General features: G+C 41.3%; 1 long non-coding RNA gene across 2 annotated transcripts; it reads right to left on the bottom strand.

Annotated features, from left to right (window-relative positions):
• Window positions 1–6: 6 nt before the first annotated feature.
• LOC125986298 (uncharacterized) lies at window positions 7–27850 on the bottom strand. 2 transcript variants are annotated; one of them, XR_007487573.2, is made up of 4 exons: window positions 27439–27850; window positions 23747–23847; window positions 6384–6513; window positions 7–939 (listed from the first exon to the last, which is right to left on the bottom strand). It is a non-coding gene; the product is annotated as an uncharacterized lncRNA (long non-coding RNA). The 2 variants fall into 2 exon arrangements; XR_007487572.2 differs by lacking the exon at window positions 7–939 and having other exon boundaries at window positions 4709–6513; window positions 27439–27745.
• Between the last annotated feature and the right edge of the window lie 135 nt (window positions 27851–27985).

Below are 27985 nucleotides of genomic sequence, written 5' to 3'. Positions count from 1 at the left end.
CATTGATCATGATGAGTCAGCAATAATTTATTAGTGGTTGTGGAGCATGGAAGGGGACAGCAGCTGTGGGTCAGGGTTAAGGGTAAAGGTCACATAGGGAGGTGCTGTTCACTGAATTAGATTAAGTGGCTCGCGTTTTAGTGGAATTCATCTGGGACATGAGGTGCCAAATGTCAAAAAAGCAGAAAATGCAAAGTCAGAAGATGCAGACAGGTTAAATAAATTAAATCGTCGGACAATACCGAGGGATCTTTGACAGCATCGTTCCGATGCATTCCTTGCCTTTGGTCTTGGAAAGTTCACCTCTGTCACCAAAGAAAATGGCAAATTTGCCCATACAGTGGAGCCCTGGCCGAACAAATTCTAGAAATAGTGAACTCCTAGTCCTCGGTCTGTGTCAATAATAAATCAAATATGAACTGCAATGCATGACTTCTAGCCTTGGACAATTAGTTTTCAAAATGGAAAGATTAGTACGGTCATTAGGTGACATCGTCTGGTTTTATAAAGTAATCAAAACTGACAGCCCCATCAAAGCGGTCTCGGTAATGGCTGGCAGTTTCTGAAAATATGAGTGAATATGTGTTCGAGGGCTACTAATACACAGTTACAGAGCTGAACGTCTGTCACAAACCTTCCCCTCGTCTGAGGCAGCTTTTCAAAGCCTGAAAAATCTGATAAAAACAGAGAGAAGTCTCATCTGTGATCTTCCTGATGAATATGATAAGACCTGCCCGGGGTTAATGGACCTCGACACCTATCGTGGCCCCGGGAACCGCTGATCCCGGATCAGAGGTGGAAGAGACAGTCGAGGTGGAGTCAGACCTAAAGGCGGGGTTAGTGGAAGCTGCCCTGGAGAGGTGCTCACAAATAGAGCTTGGATGACAACCATGGTGAGGTGAAGGTCCAAAGTTTCACGCAAAGCCTCCCTCCCCTTGCCTGTTGAAGAAAAGGACAACCTTGATTCATTGAATTCTGCCATCCTATCTCTCTTCCTGTCTCGCTCTCTTTCAAAATATTCTGCTCAACTCCCCTTTGTCTGTTTTTTTTTTTGTCTCTCTCTCGCTCTCCCTGTCTCTCACTCACAAGGATCTTGGGGATATATAGGGTGTGGTAAAGCTAGTAATAGGGCTCTGCTTAGATGCCCAGTGGGAGATTACCGGGCCAAGAAACAGAGATAAAAGTACAAGTGAAACACAGGTATTTTTTTGGGGCGCTTGCTTATGCTTTACAAACACATCCATAACACATGTTTCTGCAGACGCACAACCGGAATATATACTTACAGTAGATACATACTCACATATAATAGCTAGTCAGTGACACTGAGGTCTTAGCCTCTGTCTGCCAGTCCTCATTTGTTTCCCAGCCCCTCTTTTTTTCTATGTGTGTGTAGCAGTAGCACTTGCTACCGGGTGTCTTGTTACTCCTCAGAAGGTCTATTGATTTAACTCTTGCCACAATCTATAACACTATTGTCTTGCCTTAAGTGTCTCATCTGTACTATTCACAGGCAGGAGTCTATACATAAAAAGAAAAAAAAAAAGAAACACGTCTGCTTAAGGATATTGGTATTTTACGGCATGTTAGGAATTATTTGATTTTTTTCATTCTCAGAGATTTTTAAACCTCTCAACCTTACTTTTAGCGCAGACTAAAGTTGTATTTTTATCAAGTTATTTTAATTTATGTCTTACCCCTGCTGGCATTTAAACTTATTCCGACGTTTGTTGGCACTTTTTATTCTAAGCATTTCTGATTGGAAACACGGTCATGCTTTCTCAGCACACTGACAGTCCAGAGCAGTCAGTAGGTCAGACTTGACTTGTAACACAGCTCCATCCAAAAAAACAAAACGGCTTTCAGCTGCCAAAATGTGTGGGTGAGCATCCTGCATGTGGAACATCTCTCTCGTTCTACACCATTCGCTTCACGACTGCATGGCTCCTAGCAACACTTTTAGAAGCACTTTAGCTTTGTGGACTGTGACATTTGGCTTTACCCCAACTTTCAGTCGTTCCAATCATTCTCACCGGGTGGCTTGGTCCTCAGTCATGTCAAGAGTCTACCTCTTTGCATCTATGTAACTCCATCCTCGAAAACAACTCGCATCCTGTATTTCCAACATGTTCAGTGCTGTGAAAATATTCTGTCAATCCACTTTCACACTACAAACCAGTCTAAATTGAAACAATCATGGATTACACACAGACAAATTCACTGCCCGGAACCTTTGGGCGCTCTCCAAGTAGTAAATCCATAAATCACTGTATGTTTTTTAAATTTATTTTATCTCCCATTTATATTCCCAGAATATGTTTGTGTATTTAATGTGTGCACTGCATGAATAGGCTCTTTCAGCATTGCTATTTTGCACCACCGCTGATCTCCATCTGCCAGTCCATCCATTTAAGCATCACGCCAAGGACCTAAAGTCACACAGAGATTTGCTTGTACCAGCGAGGGTCTCCATCACTGTGGAGACAACAGCCATGTAATCCGCAGGAGGTACATGTACCTCATCCTAGTTACCGTCATCGGGCTCGGCAAGATATGACTCCGGCCCAGCAGGAAGGGATAGTGATTAGAGCTGGACTGGCCTATGGAGATGCCATTACACTGCGAATGTGAGGTGTGTGGCCTTGGGAGCCATTGAAATGACTTTTTTTGGATTCAGCAGAAAGTTACTTTGACATTGGCAATTTATTGTCATTGTAAACATGTTCTTATTTGGGCAGAATTATTCTCCACATATGGCTGGAGTCCAGAACTTTCAGAAATTGCACTCCGGCACAAACAAGATTATCCAATGATATTAACCCAAATATTTCTAATAACATTCAGTTACTCAATTCCACCATTAGCCATCTCTCTGTCAAAAATAAAATTCCCCATTTGATGCACTCATCATGACAAATACTACATACATTCTAGCACTATTGATCGGGAATATTTTCACTGAAAATCAAATTCTGTTGTTGTTTGTGGTACAGACATGAATAAAAACATGAGGCGTGATTTTCCAAGCTTGAATAATCTACCATTGACACCTTTTCCTATGTGGTTCTATTGCCCTAAAATGAGGCATGGTCAGATGGGGAGTGATGGTATTCCGTGATGGTATTATACAGTCACTACCTGCCAACACGCATCGCTCAACCCCATCCCCCACCCACCTCTGTCTCAATTTAGGTTCAACCCCAGTGTCCAGATAGTAAAAATCATCCATTTTGGATCCGCATCACTGTCATCCCATTACCATGGGAGCATTCTAGTGTGCAAAGCTTACAAATGCATATGCAGTAACGCATAGGTGTCCACATGCAGACATTGTTTCAAAGAGGGTATAATCCCTCACAATAATAATAATTATTATTATTATAATATAAACATAATATTTGGTATAGATGCTCATATTTTGGATTAAAATAGTCAATGTATAAAGCATGTGGGGAAGAGGCATGCCATTTATAGATCTACTTCTATGCTCTCCGAGCATACCCAAGCACTTCATGCTGGTCCTTTAGTAGCGTACGGCTGCATCTGTAAATGTTTCACATGTTTGTTTATATATATTTACACGCTTATTTTATTAGAGGGAATTATGTGTTGCAAATGTCAAGGTTAATTTCCTGGTAAGGAGAGCTTGAGGCGCAGGGAGGGGCGACAAGGAGAGGGAATGTGGAGTGTATGTGTGTGTGCGTGCGTGTGTGTGTGCGATGATAGTAACAATATTGTAAAGATACTATAGGTGTTTATTTATAGATTTTTTAATGTATTTATTTAGTATGAAAAGGGCATAATGTGGCGTGAACGACAAAGCAAGCTGAAAAGATTTGCCTGATTCTTTTTTTTGCTATAACTACTACAACAAACATAATTCTTAATGTTCAAGGCCCGCCGAACAACGAGCGAACACAATCGAAATGGCCCATCACCGCAAAAAATGCAGTTGGCTGTTCTTTACAGCACAGGAGGTATTTGAGGCTTCATATCAAATATATTGACATGTATTGTATTTTATTGAACCAGAAAACCATTGCAATATTGTCAAGAGGAAACAAGACAATGAAGAGAGTTGGGATATTTTCACAGTCGCTGACAAAGATAGATCGACACATACTTTTTTGTTGACAGTTGCAGCCATGCTTTACTTCCAAACCACAGGTTCATATGGAAATCATAAATGACTATTATTTATCGGGAATATATAACTAATGAACGGGAAGATGAAATGGCAGGTCACACAATGTATTGTGTTCAACTGTGTGGATTCTACTTTATTTTAGGCAGGTGCGAATAATTTCTCACTTCAGTCTGCAATGCTTCCAATTTATTCTCTTTCGGTGTTTTGGTGGGACTTTTTTTCCTGTCACTACAAAGCCGCCGTCGTGTTCAGCGCTTTTCTGTATAAGTGTTTCATGTCACCCCATTTGCCCTAAAACACACTTAACTATTCTGTGTGTTTCTGGTCTTCTATTTATTTTGGTTTGAGATAGGATAGGTTACATTAAAGAGCCATCACTTTCGCCATCTCTGTCACTCTCCTCCTTGATACAACATTTGATCTCAAGCACGATATGACTTTTATACGTGTATGTGAGCACACGCACACACACACACCAGTGCAAACAATGTGCACACGTTGAGTGACAGATAAATAGTTTGAGGCAACAGGCGCACACTCAGACATGTGCAAGAACACACCTTTATCTCGCGAGGCTTTTATTTGGTGCATTTCAGCCCAACCAAACATCAAACAGAAAATTCCACCTCGCTTGGCGCAAACAACATTACAATGGCTGGTGTCGATGTAATGCGCCCCACCAGTGGCAACTTGTGGAATAGGATTCAAATAAGGAAACATAAATACACTACAAATATCACCTACAGAAAATCAAATATGCATGGCAAGAGGACAAGCGCCTGTGACGTGACTCCTGTCAGAATTCTTTATCAAACTCTATAAGGACAAAATAAGAGAAAAAGAATAAGCACAAAAAAATGCAATTTTCCTTTTAATGCACACCATCTTGCTTTACCTCCATGTAAAATCTCCTAAAATATGATATGACATTAATCATTTCAACAGCTGAACAGAATTATGACACTCATATGAGCTCAACTCCAAATGTGTTTCGGAACAAAATGTTCCAACAGTTCTAAAAATGATACGCTCATTTTTGAAAAAATGTGCTCATCAAAATAATTTGTAATACGTCAGGTTTGTAAATACATACGTAAAAAAACTACAGTGCCACCTGATATATAATTAAATGAAGCATTGCTTATGTTTTTAAATACATTTGACTCCTTTCAAAGATAAATTAAATGAAGTAAATGCAATGAAAATAAAACCAAATGTGCGGCCTCAAAAGGCTTTTTTTTTCCCACCCCCACATGAGCAAACACACACACGGACACCCCTCACACACACCTTGCTACAGCTCCAACAACCTCAGTCTCTGCCTTACGCAAAGCGAAGAATAATAACGCTAATAAATATACATTTAAATCAGGCACTAAGCGATTAAAAATAAATCAGCCATCTTGGAACGCTTGGAACCCGACAGGTGTTGCCGAGCCTACCCGCAAGCGCGGTGAAGTCCGAACATACAAGAAAACAACGTGGCTTAGTCTATGGTATCAAATTTAGTGACCATGGGGATCAGGCTGTAGGTCATAAATCTGTATCTAATGTGAAGAAAAGCTCGACATGAATTTCTGGAAACGCAGACGGGAATGGAGACGTGCAGAGGGAATCAAGAGGGACACAAAGACAGAGGAAGCAGAAGGCATCGTAAAAGAGTTGCCAGCCTAACAACATCAGTGGGAACCAGAAGTGAGGTATAGACGAGGATAAAAGAAATACGAGGTGGTAGGTAGGCGAACGGTAGGAGTGGGCAGTAAAGCGACACGTAAGAGAGATGAAGGCGGACAAGAAGAGGCAGACGTGGATGTGTGACAAGAGAATACAGACGGACAGATAGACGGACAGATGGATGGCCGGAGAGAGAGAAATACATGACCCTCCTCCTCTCCTTGTCTAACAATGGCTGTTCATGTGGTGCCCGGCTTAGCAGGCAAGCCGTCTGAATGAGGAATGTGGAATGCGGGATTTTAGGCTTGGAAATGATCGCTACTGTCCGTGTGGAATATTTAGGGCCGTATCAAGTGGAGCGATGACGTTTGAGAAAAACAACAACCTGTTGCTGCACCTAACCCTGACTGTAATTCAGAAATAATTTTAAAGATATTGCTCTTATGTATATATTATTGATATTAAATCAGAGCAAATTTAATAGCATCTGCATAGATTAAATGTACACTAAAAAGGCATACAAGTATTATTCTCTTTCTCTCACTCTCTCTCAGACACATACTGGGCTGCTAACACAGGAGACAGTTGTTGCTGGCCGCCCCAATGGCTGTCATGGCTGTCAGGCCAAATCCTGTGAATTATGGCTCCTCCAGATGTAAGAGATTTTTAAGATGCCTCCAACGGCCCGCGGTCTGTGGTGGGAAACAGAAAGAGCGAGACCGATTAGGCTTTATGTGTTTTAATCCAAAACAAAGGGGAAAAAAAAATCTTCATCTCTCAGTGCCTTATCAGTGACTTAACTTGTTTCACCAAGTTACCATTACACACATATTTCAAGTTTGAAAGATTGATAACAGAACACAAACTGGCATATCCTGATTTTGCTTGTTGCGGTTTTCTATGGATATTCAGCCTTAACTATTTGTGACAAAATATGATAAAAACATCTCAAATTGGAATTTCCAGAATTTTACAGCTCCATATTGATCGACACAAGAATCGTTTTACCTAATTAGCGCTTTACTTTGATGTCCTACATGCATCAACACTTAAAATTCAACCCCTAGCTTTGCTCTGTACGCCCTTCCTCATTCTCTCATTAGTACTTCGTTTTACCGGACAGTTTATTTGAAATTATGAAAGCATTACACCCTGATGTAGCAGTTTAAAAATCAATAGCTGAAATCCGAGCCGCCTCACTTAAGCTCCCCTCCTATGGCAAAGGGGATGTCTCTTTCTCCCTCACTCTCTTAAATGGTAATTTCATTTGCAGTCACTAAGACCCCGCCGATAATTACCGATGCCCCGGGAGTGAAAGGTGAGCGGAGGGAGCGCCAAGTCAGGAGAGGGAAGAAGCCAACGGATTAAGTAAGGAGGGTGAATGCCGGCTCATTGATCAATCAACGCTAAGCAGTCTTGTTGAAAGTACCTGAAAGTGACATTTGAGTCAAAGTACACGTTAACCAAAAATAACGTATTAATTGATTTATTTGTATGTACTTACTTTGAGTAATTAAAGCAGATAAAGGTAGAAACACACACAGATGAAAAAGAAGGTGGAGGGGAAAAAAGGTAGCCATGAGAGGAAGAGAAAAAAAAATCCCAGAAGTCCTAAATAGTGAGCCTTCACTTTGACATTGAACCTTCTCCGGTCTTGGGTTACATTGAGGCCATCTATTTGTAAAGAACGCCAGCCGCAATGCACCCCACCCCATCCCGTCCCCTCCTTCATCTCTCAAATGAACTAATCAGAAGGAAGAATATGAAGTGTCCTGCAGGATCCATTTCTTCGGGAGCATATGGCAATGATTGATGGGGGACAACTTTGACTTGCAGGTCATCTTCCTTGCACACATCTGGGAACATGCAATAATTCTCTTAATTTTAGACCCCCTTACTTCCTCCTCCCTTCCTGCATCATTTTTTTTTTAACTTTCACTGCACATAAGAGCCCTCTCTCTTTCTGTCTTACTCTCAAGGCTAAAGAAAGGTCTTTTGATTGAATTAAGGGGAGGAAGACAGATGTTTGTATAGACATCCCCTACTCACCCTTTATTTTTTTGTATACTTTTTATAACTCCCATGATGTTTCTCTTCTTCTTCTTCAAAAAGAACCACTTTTGCCACTGTTACTGGATTTTCCATATGTCTTTTGTTTTACAATCACACATGTGCGGACAAAGAATCACAAGGAATACGAGTTATCTGCGTTTATCGCTCAAGGCTACGGCACATCCTGAGATTGACAAATGTCCGCCGTAAACAAAGAAAAAGCTCGCAGGAAGTTGCATCGGGAAGTCCAGTGAATCTAAAGTCAACTATAACGTGACCAATTTTTTTTTTAAAAAAGGAGATCTGAATTATTACGCTGAGTGATCAGAAATTCTTGAGGAGCATTAAGTTTTCAGTGTGTTTTGGGAGAGATCAAACCTCGTCGACAGCTCACGGGCCTTGTTAGCTGCGCGTCGGAATCATCTTTGACTCGGGCTTTACAATAACAGAGTTGAACCTCAAACGTTAAATGCTTTCGGAAGCCCACCAACCCACCCATCCTCCTCCTGCCATGCGATGATCCCACCTCTGAAATATTCAGTGCCATTAACATTCCGATGAGTATCATCTCCTTTCAGGCGCAATTTGCTCTGCTCTTCAGACCTGTGGGCCAAGGCAAGGAGAGGCCCGGAGCAGATCTTTATCGCCTCTCATTCTTCACGAGACCTCCTCCGCCGCCACTTCCTCCAAACGCTCTCGTCTGTTATTTTTGACGCTGACTTGTGATAGTACTTGCCAGACTCTCATGAGAATTTAGTAGCAGCTTTGACAAAAAAATTGGACACAACATAGTCAAAATATACAAAAATGGGGAATGTGCAATACAAAAAGTAATTTTCATAAGATAAGATTAAAAATGTATGCAGTTTATGTATTTTAAAACCATTGCTGTTGCTATAATTATTTATTGTTATAAGATTTTAATATTCTCAATGGTCAAACATTGTCAAAAAAAATAATAAGATAACCACTCAAACAATGACACATGGAAAACAATCTTAAATGATGCTTTGTGTCTTCCGAGAATTGTTCTCCACAAAAACTGTGGATTTTTATCCTGGTTATTATGTTGATAATTTATGGACAGATGGACGGTAGAACAGTTTTTAATCTAAATACCAGCCGTAAGATTTTTGCTCAACAGCACTTTATTTTTTAGTCTTCAGTTACAATAATAGCCCCAACAATACTTCAACAACATATTGGATTTTATCAGTAGTGAACATTCATTGACCTTAAACATGCATTCATTAGAAATCTTTATCATTACACTTGGCCTTGGAAGCTGTTTGATTGTAATTGGTGATGGCGTTGGAAATTGTTTTGCCAATCAAACCTTTGAAGACTCTAAAACCTCACTGTTAAAAAAAAAAATGGCCGCAATTAGTGAGGTGTGAGAGAGTTGTAATCATGCGAGAGACAGGGTGTTACATTCAGAGCGTAATTAGCCAGGCATTTAGGCGTCTTAATTGACGACGTTCAATGCCGGGGCGCCCACTGATGAACCACTTAGGAGCAGATTTATGGATTAGCTCTTCACGCATGTAACTACCAGGTGAGGAATTAGCACCCGTAATGCTTCCCCGCCAATGAAAACGTCTGTATTGACTAACACTGAAAACCGCGCTCTCCTCTCGTTAGTAATTCGCAACAGTTAATTGCCTCTAGTTGGTATTTTTTGAGACGCATATAGGATCTTTAAGTTCCGTTTTAATAACCCAAAAAAACTCCACTTGTGATATAAATAATTCTAATTCACAGCAAAATACATCTTTAAATCCATGGCTGATGGATAGACCAGGTGTTGCTCATTGCACAGACCCGTACAAGCCGGCATATTTTAAAAATATTTGGGATCATTTGCCGCCATAATTGTGATGGAGATAGAAACAAATATTCCGTTTCGTTGCTAAGTGCCCCTGGCGCCATTTATAAAAGTAAAGCTGTTGATACCGGGCCACATATTGTCCTAACATTCACCGTGGCTCATAAATGTCATGTAGATCTTTGCCACCAAACAAAACCACTTGTTATAGAGATGCCATGTTGCTTTAAATCACCTTTACCCACATGTACAGTACGTATGGTCGCCACACATGCGTGAAAACACTAAATATAATAAAAAATGTATGCTGTGACCGACACTCAACAGCAAAAAAAAAAATTTAGTGCTACAATATGCTCTTGAGTTGCTTGAACAGATGCAAGAGGCCTGAGTCACATCCATGTATTGTAGGTGCGGCAAATTTTGGACCGTTTCCCCCTCCCCCACTGAGGCTATAAACGGGAGAGACACCGCTTGTCCGATAGATTAGCGTGTCCCCAAACGTCACGTGCCTTTGCCCGTGCGCGTCACCGCTTGTCTGGAGGTGGCTGTCGGGCCTTATTAGAAAATGCCAAGATGCGGGAGCAGAGAAATGTGTTCCAAAAGGTAGACGAAAACATGAAATGCATCAAACGTACGATGGGATTGGACATCTGTATGAGTCAAGCAAGTCCCGGGCCTGGTGTGTTTTCATCTTTTCAGATCAAAAATAAATATTCTTGACCACGCATCATTATTATTCAACACAAAGCTCGCGTTCGGACCAACAAAAGCAACTGCAGGCGGAGGCGAGAGCCATTCGGCATTTCAAACACCCCTGAGATTCCACATATTCAAATACCGAGGGACCTCCTCTCATATTTATTGTGGGAATCAGAATTTATGATGAGTAAATTGGGCTTCTTCATCTGTGTACCGGGGGGTTGCAACATGCAGCCAAGATGGCTTGACTTATTGATTACAGGGAGCCGTATGCCCCATTTCAAAGGGAAGGAGAGCCCCTGCCACGCAACTTCTGAGAATTAATTTGCCCGGCATGGGCCTTACTTCATAAGAAACACATGTCTGCACACACACACATACACTAACACACACCAACCAAAGCCTGCAGGTAAAAGAATCCTGCACACACAAAGAAAACACATATTGTGCATGCAGCTGCTTCCAGATCCCACCCCTATCATGCACACACACACACACACACACACACACACACACTCACCAATTGATTGTACTTGAAACAAACAAATTGCACGAACCAGTTGTATTGAATGCAAAGGTAGAAAATAGTGAGGGTGTTAAACCTAAGGAGCATCCAACAAAGTGTCAGGGTTCTGGCAGCAATCCCAACCCATGACACGGTCCCATCCAAAGCTTTCCTCCACAGCTGAACTAGCAGTGGCTCATCCCTGGCATTGTCCACCGGATCGCCCTCTGCACCCAGACACCGGCTCCTATTTCACACGGCAGCAGCCGCGCTAATTTATCATCGCGGCCGTGACAGAGAGCACATCTGTGCGCGAACGGGGAAGCGGGAACCAGAGTGGGAGAGGTGCAGGAAATATGGTCCACCATAGGAATGGGATCGTTTTAACGGGGGTCATATTTTGTTTGAAGGGCCCCATCTTAGCCTTCTCTCCACCTCCGTTATAACATCCTAGCCAAGAGAGCCCTTACCTTCTTATATTACCGTCGTACAGGTGCCATATGGACAATTATTTAAGAGCGCGGAGACAATGTTTGAAAATTGTCAGGTACAAAAACAGGTGGTGCTTTTTCCGTATTCATTTGAAGCAAGCCTATTTTTTTTGTATTTACTTTTTTATCATTTTTACGAAATACTGATGAGGTTATCAAAGTGACGAAGCAAAACACATGACTTGTTTACATGTGCATCTTAATACATGCAGGTTCAGAGCAGGTTTGTCCTGCCACACACACACACACACACACACACACACACACACACACAAACGCGAGCACACACAATTGCACGAGTGCATCCAAGCAAGCATATCTGTTTACTTTTACTTCCAAAAGCCACTCACATTAGAATGCAAGAGGCAGGACACATCTCCCTGCTCCATGAACCACAAGACAGTTCAGTCAGAATATTTTACACTACACACACACACAATAGAGCACCACACGTACACACACACACACACACACACGCCTCCCTGGGGTGGCCTATATGCGGCGCCTGGGGAGTGCAAAATGGAACTTTCAAAAAGCCCAAAATCACTTCTGCTGAACAAACTCGTCCTGCTGAACAATCGCGCGCTTGTGTCTCACAACAGGCCCGTCATTATCAACAAAAAGTGAGGTTGCAGCTGCTTTTTTTAGTAGAAGGTGATGCTTCTGGTTTAAGATCCCCATTGCTTACTTTAGAAAAAAAAAGTTTGGAATTCTTGCATTAGCAATTTTACTGTGGTGAAAATACGATGTCACAATCTACTGTAAGGAAATACATCAAATGATCAAAATCCTTTTTTTAGGTGCGATATATAAATATGAGTACACTTTTTTAAAACTTTTTTTCTTCAGGTGCGGTAAATCTTTACAAAAAAAAAACATACACGATATGAAGAGTATAGTACAAACAAACACACATGCACCTCGTGCTTTTATGAAGATAAATATGGCGAAGGGCTAGACTTTCACCCACACCCACTGAACGGGACACACACATCCATCTTTGTTGTATTCACTGTTCTTGTGTGTGTGTTTGTGTATGTGTGTGTGGGGGGGGGGGTGCATATTGGGGATAGAGTAGCAAGGGTGTGTGCACCTCACTGCCTTTTCAATGTATGGAAATGTATGTGCATTTTTAAAGTAAGGGAGGGGGTTAAATTTATTTCTTGTCCCCCCCACCTAACGTCCCCCTCCCTCCCTCCCCAGCTCCGCCGCTACCCCACCCATGTCCCTTCTTCTCTCCCCACACCTCATTCGGGGAGCTGATAGACCTATGGATGCATGATAGATGTGGAAGGCACAAGCGAGGGGGGGGGGGGGGGGGGGTCTGATGCATACATACATGCATGCATGGATGTATATACAACATCCATCCCAAACACACATGCGACACGCTCGCAAATGTGGGATTTGCACACATACCGAAGGTAATCCATAGTTTTACATAATGGTGAGCAGGAAGGAAGGAAGGTTATAGCAAGGAGTTGGGTGGTAAAGATAATATGAATCATCTGACTGTGTATGTACACACAGACCAGGGAGATGGTGATATTCTATAGGGGCGTATAATAAGATAGGGAGAAGGTCCCCCGCCTCTCATCATATCCACCTAATTGTCAAGAACATATATGCGAGGGTCATATATGAGCTTTGTGCAATTTTCACATCATGCAAAAATTTACAGAAATGTCTGCATGTTATTGGTATGCAGTGGATGACTTTCGGGGATCTGTATAATTTTGTTTGTCGCAGGATTTAATATAGCAGCACACAAATGTACAGTCGCTGTGTTAATTATTCCAAGGAAGTTAATTTTTCCCACAGAATATAATTAACGGCATTTAACCATCAGGGACAGAATGAGATAGATCAAAGATTCATATTTGATGTCATGCAGATGGGATTTTTTTTTTAATGAGCAAACTCTCTTTAACTGTATAATTATCTTTGGTGAGAAGAGTTCCTTTTGTGTTAATTCTGGAAATGAAATAGTCTCTAAAGAATTATATGAAAATTAATTAGGATTAAGCGCAAGACCGAAGGAAAGATTGCATTTCAAATGCAAATAATTGTTTGTTTTATTTCAGTTTTATTTTATTCAAATGTTTTAATCTGAAAGTCAACCGAGTATGGAAATGTAATAATTCACCTTGAGTAGCGCATATTTTGGAAGACAGGTTTGTGAACGTGCATCACCCCCGCTTTCCCCTTTCCTTAAATTTCTGCTGCAGCTGACATGCACACTGATGTCCACATATATCACCAAATAGACTGAGATAGGGTGTGTGTGCATGTTCGTGTGTGTGTTTGTGAGCGAGAGAAAGAGAGCGAGAGAGAGGTTGAATTTGGAGCGCCCGGTATGAGCTGCCCCAGTGAAAAAATAGAATTGTTTCCTCCATATTAGGAATCAAAGCCCGCCGTTATTGTGTCCACCATTTTGACTGCAGCCGACAGACCTTGAGGAGGCAGGTGCGCCGCCAACACTGTGTAGGTGTCAGTGCATTTCGTTTTATTCTTGACGTTTTTTTTTTTTTTTTTTTTAAAAGCATGCTTTTTAAAAACCTTTCCGCCCAGTATGCTCTTATGACATTCATTTTTATTTATATTCTTTTATAATGGATGGATGGATGGATAGCTCCTCGTGATGAATATGGCCGAGGGTGTTCATGTGTGCGGCTGGTGCACAAGCATGTACGCCTTGTATGTTTATAGACCCCCCTGCCCCTGCCCCGACACACACAAACACACGCACACATGCATACGCCACAACCACCCGGTGTGTTTCCAGAGGACCCTTGAACTTGACCATGGAGGGAGAGGGGTGACGCCATCTGAGCTGAGGCTTAAAACAAACCACTGATGGACAACAAAGACAGGGTTGTAGGGAGGTGGGGTGTTTGGGTTAGAAAGCTTGGGCTGCTTTTTGGGGGGGGGGGGGTGTTGCTTAAAGGTGCAGACTTCGGGGGGAGAGGTTCTCCGAGTTGCTTTTGTGCTTCTTTCCAAATGTCTTTTTTGGTATCTACTTTGAATAATGTAATTTATTTGTATAATTTTTTCAAAACCACTTTTCTGTCCATTATGTCCACCTGTATGGCTAATAGTAATTTTCTAATATATACATATGTATTTCTTTCTTCCATTTTGTTGTTGACATTTTCAGTTGTCCTTGAATAGATTACATTTCGGGTCACACATTTGTTCTACTTGTAAATATTCACAAAACACTTCATTAGGTACTTGGATACAAACATTTTAATTAGATTTTTTGTTTTTGGCCAAATGTTGCTCACATTTTAGTGACACTGTCAGTGGGATATTTTTAACAATACATCCATTGGTGTGACTGCTCTGCAAATCTTATAGAAAAACTAAATAACTAATTGCTGTATATTTGTAGTTGACGGTCATTAATTTGTACATGTGCATTTAATGTTGTCATTGGGTGTAAATAATTTGTTTTATATTTACAGTTACTTATTATATTACATATGAAATTTCAACTGATAAAATAAACCTTAAAAACACAACATGAAAGATAAGAGACTGGATCTTGGTGATGGTGATATAAGAGGAGGCCTTGCATACAGAAGGAGAAAGGAAACGTTTTCGGACGAGGAGCTATGATGGCAAGCTGGTGGTGTGTGTGTGTGTGTGTGTCTGTGTAAGGTTGGGGTCAGAGAGCACGTCTTTTAGGCGGCAAGGAAAATGCCTGCAGGCCTATCTTTGTATTTGCGCGCCCATCCTAATTGTGAGTGCAAGGTGAGGGGTGAGATCTAGGCACAAAAACTGCAGATAGAGACGGCTAGTCATAGGCGCGCTGCACTTGATGGTTGTGTATGTATGTACTCCGGGTGTGTGTGTGTGTCTTGGTGTTTTAATAGCCACGGTCAGAGAGCCTCTGTCAGATGGTCAGCTAATTGGCCGTCTCACAAGTACAGAGGAGGCTGCTGGCAAATTGGCAAAAAGGCCAAGCAGCTTCAATCTGATCGCAAACTCCTCTCTTGTCACGATGCTGTCCATTAAACAACAGCTTAAGTCAGGGAAATGGAACACAAATAAAAGAATGGGGGGGGAAAAAAACAGAATACAAAACAGAAGGGGCCAAAATAGTTCTGTAATTGTCCTTTGGAGACTCACTCGAGCCGCGTGGAGCGAGACAGCACGGATCATGCTGGGTTTAGCGTAAATAAAAATTTAGGGTAAAAGTTGCCAACTTATTGGGCTCTTTTTATTCCCTTTTTTACAAGTGTGTGTATTTCCCTTTTACACGAACCTCATGTATTTTAATCCATGTAAAATCCCAACTGGGTTCCAATTAGGAACAGGTTTCCCAGCACCCGCCCGGAGGGAAAACTGCTAATTATGCTGTAGGCTGTGGTCGGGCGGGACTTGTGAGTGAGTGAGTGTTTGTGTATTTGGGTGTGTGGTTTCAAGGGGGCTTTACGACACTACAGTCTATGATTTTCTTTGTTATCTCTCTTGTAGTGTTTACAGTGCTGACATTGCGAACCCTATCAAACGTGTCTGCATAATTAGACATCATGCACTCACTTGTTTCTCATGAGTACGCTGCCAAATTGTGTTGTGAGTTTGAAGTATTTTTTAGCCTTCATCTGCCCAAATATTTCATCCTTGGGTGTGTGATGGGGTCATGTTATTTTTATATATAGGTTGGTACAATTGACAATGCGGTTAGTAGCTACTGCAGAAAAACAATTGCAATGCATTTTTTACTTTGCCCAATAAAGCGGAATTGATTGAGTTGATGGAGTTAGAATGCAAATAAGAAAATCATAATATTAGGAAATAATGTTTGGTAAATATAATCTTTTTTACAAGATTAAATTTGTATGAGAAATGCATACATTGAAATTAGGATGTTATTATGGTTGAAGAAAAAGTTGCAATTCATGCAAAATGGTATGAAAAGAATGTTGGGACATATTTAGAGAATAAAGGAAATTTACAATGTTACAAGAATGTGTTATATTCCATGAAAAATAAGTCACAGCATTATGAAAATAAAAATAAGATAAAATAATAAATATGACTTCCATCTCATACAGTTGTGAATTGTAAAATCGAAACATCTTTTGCTTCCATTGTGGCCTAATTCTTCTCTCACGCGTACGTTGATTTGTTTGTGTACGTGTGCGCACAGGTGTGTGTCCATGCTATTTTGAGTGTGACAGGTAAGCATGCCCTAATGCTCCTTAACTCCCCACTCGCGTTCTCTAACCTTGAGAAGGGAGAGTGACGCTGATTTAGTGGACGGCGCAGCTCTTGGCAGCAACAAAACGGGCCAAAATGTTGAAAAATGTCCCTTCCGATAAAATGGATGACGCTTACCACAGTCAGTTGGTATCAATGCTTTGTTTTGCAAGGCTGCGCTGACAAGAAAGGCCAAGAAAATGTTGATTTTTATTTTTTTCTGCTTTGCTTGTATGGTTTAGGGCAGTTTGAAAAGCTTGCCGCAGCCCTATATTTATTTTCAGCGCCTGAGTGTTTTTTGAGGGGCACGCTCGGGCCTCCCTCGCTGCGTATTCATGAACTTATTGTGCCTGCCGCTATTTCCATATCATGTATCCCCACAGAGGGAATCAGACGTGCAATATTTACAGCATTTTTTTTTTCTTCGTAGAAATTAAAGGACGGGGAGGCCTGAGAGGGGCGCGGGGAGGCTCTTTCGAGACGGCAAAGCGGCATAATTGTTTTGCTATCCAATCTGGTGTTGTACGACATATAATGTATGGGTATCTCATACAGCCTCCAGACTGCCAAAGATGTTTTCAATTTGGCACGGCCTGCGATCATGATATCACAGAGAAAAAGAACCAACAAAAAAAAAAAAAAGCTTCCAACAAAGTGGCGAGAGGGCGATCATTCCACCAAATTCAAAGTCTCTTTTTTTTTTTCTCCTTCAAAACTCTCTCTCTCTCTCTTTCGCTCTCTGTCTTTCGCTCTCTCTCTCTCCTCTCTCAGTGGGACGAACAATCCCACAGTTGCTGAGGCACTGAAAAAGCAATCTGCGGAATACCCCAGGGTCATGTCTGTGGCCGGATGATTTGTGTGAAATGTCATACATTAAATATAAGTTTAACATTCAGCCCGCTACACTGTAAAACTGCCCTGTCGTTGCCACAGTCCGCCATTTCCCTCTGTGCAGGGAGGCTCCGGGTTCAGAAAAGCGGTCACAAAGGAGTCGGACACACACACACACGCACACACGCGCATGTACACACGCATACACGCCACCCCCTGCGTCTGCCCAATCTAGGAAAAAAGAAGAAATGAACGCAGTGTGGACGGCAGGGACTTGTGAACTCATTCGAGCCACAGCTGCATTTCATTTGCGGATGGAAGACGTTTTTTGGGGTGAAAAAAAAAAAAAAATACATCAATATAATTTCTCCTCCAAAATTAATCAATCTTGTATTTTTCCCAAGGAGGTTTGACGGCTGAGGTGGATGCAATAGGTAAGACGGGCAGACAGAGAGAGAGAGAGAGAGAGACAGTTTGTCTAGAGGCATACATTGAATTTGCTGCCACGCTGAAATGAGAAAGTAAAAGAGGTGAAGACGGGGAAAGGGAGGGGGTTGTAACTAATTCATAAAGTTTGAGGAAGATCGTAGCAGCTGAGAGAAAGAAAGAGGCGAGAGACAGAAGGGAAAAAGGTGTCTTGTGGGACTTGAGTGAGGCAGTCATCCCAGAGAAAGACGGTGTCCATCCAAGCAGATGAGACAGACATGACAGAGAGGGTGCAAAGGATGTCATCCACAGCAGATGGACAATTGATGACTTTTCTCTTTGTCTTTTTTTACTCATTTCTCTTCTTGTTTGTTTGCCTGAAGAGTTTCTAGAAAGTTACATTGTGAATCAGTCAGTCAAACAAGATAGGTGGATGATTCTTGTTTAGCAAGAATATTGGCGCTATGGCAAAATATTGTGCTTTCCATGTTACATTGCACCTTGGTTCTTTCAAGTGTGGCAAATACCAAAACACGTTTGCAATCTTCTGTGATGAAGCTGAGTCAGACACGAGTGGATGTTCATGAATGTAATCACCTTCTGGCTTTTCCCCCAAATCTTATCTACTTGGCACAGTTTGATTCTATTTGCTATGTTTGACAACATTTGCATCCCAAAAAGCATCCAAATTCAACTTTTTTTTTTTTGCGCCATGAAAGAGCGAGATTTATCAATTTTACCTTGAAGGTGTTGCACTCACCGCCGCATTTGTAAGCAAGCCGGGACCCTTTGAAGACAAACACGGCATCGTACAATCTGCGCAGACCCTTCCCTGCATTCCTCCCCCCCCTATCTACTTCAAAGCTGAATGTCTGAGATGAAGGTTTGCAAAGAATTGGAAAACAAATTGTTCATTTGTATCTGGGAGGAGACCAGACACTCGAGCAAATTCTCACCGCGTGTTCTATTTACACTTGCTGCAGGTACGGTGAATGGCACACTGATCATCGCCATCAGCGCCAGTCCATATTCATAAAGAAATGTGTAAACAGTCAAATAAAATGTAGGCGTTGGTGAGAAAACATTGATTCATATCGATTTTTCTTTTTCTCTAAAGTGCAATTGAGTTTGAGACAGTATGGTGGAGCACAACATCCTGGAGGTGTACTGTTGATTTTGGAGAAAATTTCATTTTAGTCCTCAAAATACGGTAACAGCCTGTAAAGCTGTTCTGCCTAATGCAACATAACCTTATAAAATTGATACAATTATTAGAAATCACGACCATCCTGGAATATAAGTGAACGTGATAAGCAGGAGGTTATATCTTATATAAATTGCTTATTCCTTTTTATACCTACCGCTACGTACATAACAGCACTCTGTGAACTATGTGTCATAAAAAAAAAGCCTGTTGCCCTGTTGAAAAAAAGAATATTCTATTATCCTTGACTTTGTAGCCAACAATAAATTGATGTGTTAAAAAAAAAAAAAAAAAGAAGCACTTCGACAACGACGGGCGTAATTGTCGATACGCTGTTTTGAAAGGTGTTTTTTTTTTTTTTTTTTTCTGAACGCGCCAAATTCCAACAATCTCGAGATGAGTGCATGCTTGAAGTCTGTGCTGCATCAATCTTCATCTTGCCAGCGTTTGATTGATAAAAGAAAGTCGACGTGTCCCGACAAAATTGCAGGCGAACAGCCGCTTCTCTTTATTCTAGGCCGCCTCTCAACTGAAGGTACGCGGTATCTCGGGAGTTAACGCCCAAAGTGCTTGGTGTCAGCTCACATGGGGATTGAGCACTTTTGATTCTGCAACTTAAGAATTTGAACGGTAGGATACACGACGCTACTCTACGTAGCGCTGCACATGGAACTGTCATTCGTTATGAGCTTCAGATGAGGAAAAAAAAGGTAGACGGGTGAAGGCCAGACTGCAGTTCGGCGGCCATTATCCCCAGGCAAGCAAATCAAGGCAGCAAATCAGGAACAATGGAGGCCCCAAATAGCAGAGTGGGGATCAAAGCAGCGCTAACTGGCCATTGCAATCCAATTGAAATGTTCACTTTGCATCTCTCCAAAGGTAATGGATGTGAAGAGGGGGAAGGCGAAAAGAAAAGGCTGCCCGCTCACATTTGACGCAAAATTATGGAAGGGACGTCGAGAAAAAAGGAGGAAAGAAATGCATGTGACAGCCTTGGCTTTCTCAAGTCATCGACTGCAGAACCTTGGTAATGTCCCATGGTTATATATATTTTTTTGACTTTGAATTTGCCAAGATCCATTTTCTCACTGGCTTTTTTCGCCCTCTTCCTTTGAACCTTCCAACAGTAACATTACGATGATATATGAGATATTATAGCCCTTGTGCATGTGGCGCGGGACTTTCTCTTCAAGTGGGCCGTCTCTCTCTCTCTCTCTCTCCGCCGCTCTCTTTCGCCTTCCTCTTTCTGCCTTCCATCTCCTCATTTGAATGTGTTGATCACCTGGGGAGATGCTGCATTAATGCTGAGCCCGGCAAAAAGCAGAATCTCCCTCCCTCTTTATTTATCTGTGCTATTCCTCCCAATCTTTCCAGCACATTTCACTCAATCACGCAACTCAGGCCGTTCCATTAGCCACACAGGGGCGTTTTACCCCATTGAGCACAACACGCCCTGCACTTCTATGAATATAGATTCCCCTAAATTATGTATAATGGGAGTGCTTGGATTTTTTTGCATTTTTACTAAGAGCATTTGAGGATGTTTGGAGTTGTTTCGGACCACTTTTCTAAGTGCTTCTTGAAATTCCTAGTGTGTGCACCTGTTTGGTGATGGCACATTTGCATCTTTGTTTTTCCAAGTTTTCTGCTGGCAAATTGTGAACTGTTGACGTTTATTGTCAACTAAAGTTGGTGCGATGTCACAGTATTGTGATGAGATGGAATGTTTTTGTTTTTTTAGAAGCCTGACTGAACTGATAATACTGGCAGAACTCAGTCTTTACATAAAATGCCCAATTATATTATCATTGCTAATAAATATAACTCATTTAATTTTAATACATATTATTAAACTCATCAAATATGTTAACTTGTGTTTTTCCGCGCTCGTCTCACTCGTCGCTCCCACCCCATCGTTGGCTAACGTGAAATGAGGTTTGTGATTGTCATTAAACTTTTATCAGTCATCTTATAATCTAATATACGAATCACTTGAAAATCACAATCATGCCATTTTATCTACAATCCCTGAAGCCTCTTTGCGCCGTCACCTCCAGACACATCGAAATCCTTTATCACCTCCCGCTTGATAACATTATTGTTTGCCAGCCAATAAGATATAACATGCTGTTCCAGGATGATGTCTAGATCATTGAACTGTTGGTTGCAGTGACTAATTGGACAGTTAGTAATTTCAAATGAAAGTTGGCAGTTTGGTGTCCATGTTGCTCGGCAGGAGGGAAGTACACACAGTGCAGCAATAGCAACAGCACTGCTACAATTCTTTATAATCACATCCAATTCAACATCCTCATTACCATGTCCAAGCCACTGCTAGCTTCAAATATGGCTTTCAGAACTATTTCGCCATATTTTGGGGTGATTATGTTTAGTCCAAGTCTGGGAATATAATTGCCAATGGGGCTTTGCTGGGAGCTAACTTTCTGTAACTTTGTGAAAGCAAAAGCTCATTGATGCTGTCCTGTTCGGTACGTACTGTGCAAAAGTATTTTAAGCAATGCGACACACATGATGTTCATGTTGAATCACTTTATAGTGCAGGTGGCTGGTTCAGTTTAAAAAAAAAAAATTAAAATTCCAATGAGATATTTTTACGCAACTCAGCACCACAAACGGACGGATGGATGGATTGGTCAGATAGATAGGTCGCTGAATATAATTTAGTAGCCTAGAAGCTAAATGAAATATATATTAAGTTGAAGCTTATAGTCCAGAATTTACGGTAGTCGATTTTGTCATTCTGTTGATGATGCGAACTTAGCAAACTGGAGTATGTCGCACAGTTGTGTTGAAGGTGCTACTGGGTTTGTCATTGCATGCTGTCAGGGCGTAATGGACGTGTCAGCAGAAGGAGAGGAGTCGCTCTTCCTGGGTCACGTTGCCCTTCAAGAGCAAAAAAGTATCCAGAAACCATAGCAACTACTTCTAAGTCTGTCTGTCTGTCTGTCTGTGAGTGCATGGATTGATCTATAATGTTGCACTATGTGTGAAAATGTAGCTCCTAACATCTGCTCCAGTTCACATGTAATTGTATAATGACTCTGATACAATTGTTAGTTTCACTTTAGAGATTTTCAGCTGATGGAAATATATATGGCCCTTGATTCAGATGGATTGCTTTCATAAAACCAGCCAAATATAGAAAGTCTTCCAGTAAGTGTATAGTACACACACATTTACAAATAACCAATACAACCGACACTTGCACATAGATGCACAAACACTTGTTATTGATCTCCAGCTTAGCTCATGCCAGCAGGTAGCCCAAGTTGCTGGTTATTCTGAGCAATTGCTTTCAGTAGCTAGACGCACGCACAGACAGACACACACACACACAAGCAACTCACATTATATGAACGTTTTCAGTGCAAATATATACTGTTAAGATACATCGCCTGCTTTTCACAGATCAAGGGTTGCCGTTGTTGATATCACACACATGCGCATGCAGCTTCCCTCATCTATGTCCATCCTCGCTAAAATTGCATCATTAAAAGAAAAAAAAAACATCTATTGAGACCATGTTTTGCATCTTTTAGGAGCTCAAGGCTTATGCGTACATTACAAATTTAGTCAGCTTGGTATGAGCTTACATCTTTTGACGTATCGCTTCTCATATAAAATATTTCAGTTGCACTTTTAACCCTGTACAGTTAATTCAGATATTTGTTTCTTCTGTAAATGCATGATAGATGAATTATTGATTGCTGAAAACATGCACATGTGCAAAGACTGTTGTCAGTTTTGGGCTCGCAAGTGGGAATGGTATCTTGTTTTTTGTGCAGGTGCGTTAGGTATTCCGACGTAAGGGTTGCGGACCCGCAAGCTAGCCGGTGACTAGCAGCTCTCATCACAGTATGGAAAAGCTCTGCGGGGTATATTTCAGCCACCGGAGCCTTTGAGTAGATTTACTTTCATGGCACGAACATGAGAACGATTCTTGACATAAGAGCGTATTAGATTCACAGTTGTCATTTGAGTTGGACGTGGCTGAAGCACATTCAGCGGAAACGTTGAATTTTGTTGTTGTCGGTGCATTTAAAAATATATATACGTATATTAACCAGTTTTACTTACATCTTTGAAATCACCGTCAGTCCTATTTTTTGACAAATGTAGGAATCAACTTGAATTATTAGAATAAGAGCCTGCACTCTGCCATACTGTCGTTTGAATATTTAGCATATCCGGCTGTGTCTTACTCAAAGCAATACAAATTCAATATGTAAAAGCAACATTCATTACAATGGAATGTTTCTTATTCAAGTCAGTCAAGCAGTGGACAACAAAAGGAGCTTTCACTGAAGACTGTGAAGTAAAAATAAAAAACAGAGCATGGTTTGAACTGGCACCCCTCTCCTTTTCATATATAATATGTGCAGGCTTCTCCTCTTCCAGAAGTGGCCTCTCTTGTTTTAAATGGAATGAAATTAAGATGTTTTTATAAATGCTCCAGCTCTCCACCCTTGTGAGAGGTCATAAGTCTAATGTAATTATGGTGCATAACTGTGGCAAAGGAAGCGCATGCCATGAGATGGTATGTATGCACATACAGGCTGTAAACTGCAACTTTCTCTCCACGAAGCAGAATGTTGACTGGATCAATATGTTTAGTTGAAGATTATAAAGCATACCGGTTGGAGACTTTATTTAGACTTACCTCTGTGTGACCTCCTCATGCTCAGCCTTGACTCTGACTGCATTCAAAGTGCAGACAAGCCTTTTACCACAACCAGGTGGCATTGCAAAGTGGTGAGGTGACTAAAAAAGAAAAGGAAAGAACACAACGTATTAATGGTTGTGAAAGGCTATATTCTCTTTTCTTCCCACATTCTTAATAATAATGCTTGCTTGATGAGGCCTTGCGAAATTTACAGGCCCACATAAAAAATGTCGCGTTCCAAATTATTTCACCAGAGGGCCTGTGACTGGCCAAAAATAATTGTTTAAACAACAATAACATTGAGTTAAAAAAATATGTGTGCTAAATTTGAATTGCAGGAATTAGTTTTCTGTTTGTATTGTATGATTGCTATTCCTGATGCTGTACTGGCTCATTTATCTAATTGAGGCAAGCAAAATATTTGTGCAGTATGATGCAGTAGTCACAGTAATCTAGATGTTACATTTATACATATCTGAAAATTGTTTGTGTGTGCTTTGTGAGACTAGTTTGTCATGCTGGTCTGTCTATTTTCTTGCATTCATACATTGGCTGATTTTTGCACAAAATACAAAAATGTACCAAATCAATGCAGTCTTAAATGCACACACAGGTGTGTATTTCCAGGCTGGGAATAAAACTCTTCGGACATTTAATCTACAGGGAATTTCACACGAGTTGATGCTTGTCATCAAAGGTTTCTAGCATAAAATACAGCGTTCATGGGCTAAAGTTCAGAACGGGTTCACTAATGGAACCCTGGTGTGTGCTGAAGGTTGGAAGTCCTTTAACCATGCTCTTCTTTTTTTTTTTAGATCTATGTGCTTGAGAAAATCGAATAGGTTATATACGCGTTGTGTGTGAGATTAAAAATTAAAGCAAATATATTGTAATTTTTTTTCAATTTTTTAATGATAGTTTGTGGAAGTTTGCTGCAAAAAATAAATCGTATGAATCGTGCATACATCCATACATTGTTCTATTCAGTTGTGATCTGGCTCTTACTAAATCAAATGTAATAAAAATGTTACCGTATCCAATCCTTTATGTTCTGCATGCATTTGAAACTTTACATTGCAGTCACACCGACACATATTCACACACTTGATCCCCGAGCTTTCGGGAGGACTGATCCACTATATCTCCAGTCGTATGTGTTCACTTAGCCAGACACAGCTGCTAGCACCATTACTATGATTTCCTGTGTGCACGTCTATCGGCCCCCTCAACACACACACACACATCTTATGGCCATAACCAATTTGGTTTGAGCAAGACATATTTTACACACGTCGGCGTTATTCTGATGTTCGAGTGCGTCCCTGTTAAATATGCCACAGGTTGTCATCTAAGTCTAATGCATATTGCAGCTTTGAAAAAGTATGACTCATTTTTTCTGTGAGAAAAAAAAATAATAAAAGGGACAGGAAGGAAATCATAACTTTGAGTGTCTGGACAAAAGGAAAGCGTGTTGCGTTGGGCATTAATTCAAGAAAGCATTGACTAATGCTTTCTGTTCATCGTGACGCCGAAGCTTTTTAAAATCGAGGCCTTAACGTTTGTGACAAAGTGTTCGATTGGAATTTGTTGTTGTATTTCTTGCATTGTAAATGAGAGTCTGTGTTTGCCTGCCTCACCTGACCCACTTTTTGTGTGCATCTTTGTGTGCGTGCGTGCATGCGCGTGTGTTTGTGTGTCCCTCTTTTCTCGGGAGGTTGTAAATGTAATCTCAGACACATGTTACTTGGCCTGATGTTTTTCAGATTGATGTCGGTTGCGATTAGCATATCTCCTGCCAAGACACAGGAGAGCTCTGTAAGAGTGCCAGGCCTCCGTGTATACGCAAACAGTTAGGTAAACATAGCTAGGCTGCCATTTTGAACATTTTCTCAATCATTATTTGATGCTGGGATTTATTTTCAAAACAGCCTGGAAGTAAACTGAGGAAAGGAGAGCAAATTTGACTGACAAGCTCTGAAACTAATTTCCACCACAAGGCGGTCCACTGATAGCTTTTTTTCGAACAGATTTTAACACTCACCCATCCCACTCATGGTTCTTAGAATACTGTGCATCTGTGACCTACGCTATGCACTCAGTTTCATTTTTAGCTATTTTGCACAGGGCGAGTACTCTCGTGTAAGACAGCAACAACAAAGCTCTTTTTAGTGAGATGGGGAATCTATTGCTCTGTCTTTTTTTTAGTCCCAAATGTTTTTGACATAATAATGCTACATAGAGGAATTATCCTTTATATAGTCTGCAGCTCGATTTTACATAGCTTGTTATTTTTCTTTAACAATAAACTAGTTGAAACTGAATCAATAGCGCCTCTGCAGGTTGCAAACATGTAACCTATTAAATTTTTCCTCAAATGTTTTGAAGAGCATTAACCGATTCCAAACAAATTTTGGGTGACAAATGAATAATTCAATAATTTATTGCATCAGTCCCACTACAAAATGCACACCTCTCTGTTAACAGCATACCAACATGGTCAATAATTTAGTAAAAAATGTAAATATTGTATTAGCTTCCATAATCTTTTCCGTAAACATAATGTTTTTAAATAATTCATTAATCACAGCAATTTATGACATAATCATAGTTTCCAAATGGTTTCTGATTGATCAAAAACTGTCAGACTTTTACAGTACGAATATGGCCTTTTATTTAAATGCTTATGCCCTTAACATGCAAACAAAAACCTTGCAAAATTCTTCCAACATGCTTCATGCGAGAGTCATATTTTTTTCCCCTCTTACTCATCACCCCCCCCCCCCCCCCACACACACACACACACACACATCTCTGACCAAATGCAGCCTACCCAGGAGAGTGGCAGGCTAACGCTAATATGAGTAGCACAGTATGTGTGTGTGTTTGAGAAGCAAAAGTCAGATGGAAGTAGTTAAAAACAAAAAAAGAAGCAGCGGGGATAACAAACAACAAGAAAGTTAGTGACCAAACAGCGGGTGACAGAAGGGGATAGGAAGACGGATGCGGCCGAGTGGGGGGGCACCCGGATGAGAATTGGGATGAGAATATATATGCGGTGGCCAGTGTTGTGAGACAAGGCAGGTTGCTGTCACTTTAAAAATGACTGTAATAAAAGTGACCGTCGGAAGATGGATCTGGTGATTTTGGCTTGCTAATCAGTCATCTGTGAAGAGGAGCATAGCCCAGATTCAGCAGTCGCCTGACACCTCTTGATTGATGTCTGCGCCTCATAAAAAAAAAAAAAAGTCCCATTAACTGTCGTCGTATTAAATTGGGTGGAATGTCCCAAAAGTAGCCAACATTGGTTGACCAATATTTCTTAGCTCGTAGTCGTATGATATATTACAAAAGTCAATCAGCCTTGTTCTCACACTGCTTGATTACCTTTGCTCATACGACAGGTTAGCATCGACCAATGCAAAGGAGGAATGACAGGAAGTGCGTGACTTCAAACCTCCTTTTAGCCTTGTGACATGGAAAAAAATATATATAATGACCCTGCAGCTGAATCTCATATCGCCTCATCTCGCCTTCTCTCGCACACGCACATGCACACGCGGATTGCCTGCAATAATAATAACCCCACAGACAACAGCTTCAGCCACCTCCCTCCCTCCCTCCCTCCCATCCCCTCCCATCCCCTCACCCCTCCTTCTCCCACATACAATCAAACAAAGCCTCTTTCTTACCTTGCGCATGACCAATCCTTCCATCTCCCCCCAACAACAACCACCTCCACCTTTTTTCTCTCTCCCCCCCAACCCAAGTCTTCCACCATGCTATCTGTGCATGCTCTTTCCCACTTAACAGCAACACCTCACACTTCTCCAGACCATCCCACAGCCTGCAGTGTGGCATTCACACACACACCCCAAATAAATGCAGCCCTGGTTTGTCGTTTTCCCATCCATCCCATGCCTCTCCCTCTCTCTCCCCTTCTCTCCCCACGCTCCTGGCTGGTGCTGGTGAAATATCAGGGCAAACGGATTCCAGCCCCCCCCCCCCCCCCTCTTTGGCTCAGAGGGGTTGTTCAGTGCTATTTGGCCCTGGGGTGCATTTCAACGCTTCTGATGTGAGAGAGGGACCAAGAATGAAATACACGGAGAGATAGAGAGAGAGAGGCAGCCTGCCAGGGTCAGACGGCGACTTTGAAAACTGCAGGCTTTTGGAGCGGTGGGCGTTGAACCAGCAACTTAGGTTGTGCTCTTTGGTAGCTTTTTTTAAAGACTCCAGATA

The sequence above is a fragment of the Syngnathus scovelli genome, chromosome 18 (genome assembly GCF_024217435.2).
Source record: "Syngnathus scovelli strain Florida chromosome 18, RoL_Ssco_1.2, whole genome shotgun sequence".
In the NCBI taxonomy this organism is placed as follows: Eukaryota; Metazoa; Chordata; class Actinopteri; order Syngnathiformes; family Syngnathidae; genus Syngnathus; species Syngnathus scovelli.
This window is presented reverse-complemented; position numbering and strand designations above follow the sequence as displayed.